Below are 1,781 nucleotides of genomic sequence, written 5' to 3' on the forward strand. Positions count from 1 at the left end.
CACTGTTAGGGGACACAAAGGGGCCTTCTAGGGTGCTGGAGTCTTCTGACCTGAGGGTGGTTACATGGGAATGCTCACATTGTGAGCATTCATCAAACTGTGCATTGAGGATTTGGACACTTTTCCATATGTTAGATTTCAATAAAGAGTTTACTGTTCATATGTGTCAATTTTGAAAGCTTCAGAAATCTTCATTTAACTCTTCATTAAACTTGGTTTTCTCAAACACTGACTTTCAAGGTACACTATTTCTTTTTTTAATTTTGAAGATTAGAGTTCTGATTTCAATTCAATTCTATGTTACAGTTTTTGTAGAACAGTTACGTGACAGACACGTGCTAGGAGTTGGGACTCTAACAGTAAACACAAACATAGCCCATGCCCTAGTGGATGGAGCCTAGTGGGGAAGACAACACTGAAAGCGAATTGTAACCTGGATGTAGGTCCTACCCAGAAGAAAGATGATGGGAATACAGGAGGTTATAAAAAAAAGGAGTTAGTCCAAGCCTAAGCAGAACTGAAACTAAGACTTGAAGGTTTAAAGGTAAGGGGAGGGGGGACTGGCACAAGAAACAAGGGTAAAGGTCCAGCAAGCAGAGAGAGCAGGAAGTGAAAGGCTGTTGAGGAGTAGGGAGCAAAGTGGGAGATGGTAGAAGGGAAGGCTCGTGTCACAGCAGTCAGATAAAGCAGGCCTGCACAGGCTGTGATTCAGAAATAAATTTTCCAGTAGAAAAACACTACCGTTGGTTACCAATGGCTCTCAGGCCTGCCTGCAGAGAAGTACTAGGAAATGAAATCTACATTCAGGGATTCTCCTGGGGATATCAGGGTGTCAGAAATAGTTTTTTTTTTCTTTTTTTTTGAGATGGAGTCTCGCTCTGTCGCCCAGGCTGCAGTGCAGTGGCGCGATCTTGGCTCACTGCAAGCTCCACCTCCCAGGTTCATGCCACTCTACTGCCTCAGCCTCCCAAGTAGAAATAGATTTTTTTTTTTTTTTTAAATGTAGCAGTGAGATGAGAGCCTACCAAAATCCCTTACCACCATCACCGCCACCACACTAGGGGCAGAGGTGACAGCAAATTGAGGATACAGGGGGAGGCAAGGGCTTATGGAGCAGGGAATCCACGTTTGGGTTATGATTACTATTGTCAGAGGTGTTTGAACCAGAATGACTCTGTCTTAAATAGGGGCTGGGTAAAATAAGGCTGAGACCTACTGGGCTGCATTCTCAGGAGGTTAAGGCATTCCTAGTCACAGGATGAGATAGGAGGTCGACACAAGATACAGGTCATAAAGACCTTGCTGATAAAACAGGTTTCTGTAAAGAAGATGGCCAAATCCCACCAAAACCAAGATGTTGATGAAAGTGACCTCTGGTCGTCCTCACTGCTCATTATACGCTAATTATAATGCATCAGCATGCTAAAAGACTCCCATCATCTCCATGACAGTTTACAAATGCCATGGCAACGTCATGCAGTTACCCTACATGGTCTAAAAGGGGGAGGAACCCTCAGTTCTGGGAATTGCCCACCCATTTCCCAGAAAACTCATGAATAATCCACCCTTGTTTCGTATATAATCAAGAATTAACAGTAAGTATAAGCAGCTGGGCAGCCAATGCCGCTGCTGTGTCTATGGAGTAGCTACTCTTTTGTTTCTTTACTTTCTTAATAAAATTGCTTTCACTTTACTCTATGGACTTGCATTGAATTCTTTCTTGTGCAAGAGCCAAGAACCCTCTCTTGGGATCTGGATTGGGACACCTTTCCGTTAACACA

This window comes from Pongo pygmaeus, chromosome 10 (genome assembly GCF_028885625.2).
Source record: "Pongo pygmaeus isolate AG05252 chromosome 10, NHGRI_mPonPyg2-v2.0_pri, whole genome shotgun sequence".
NCBI classification, from domain to species: domain Eukaryota; kingdom Metazoa; phylum Chordata; class Mammalia; order Primates; family Hominidae; genus Pongo; species Pongo pygmaeus.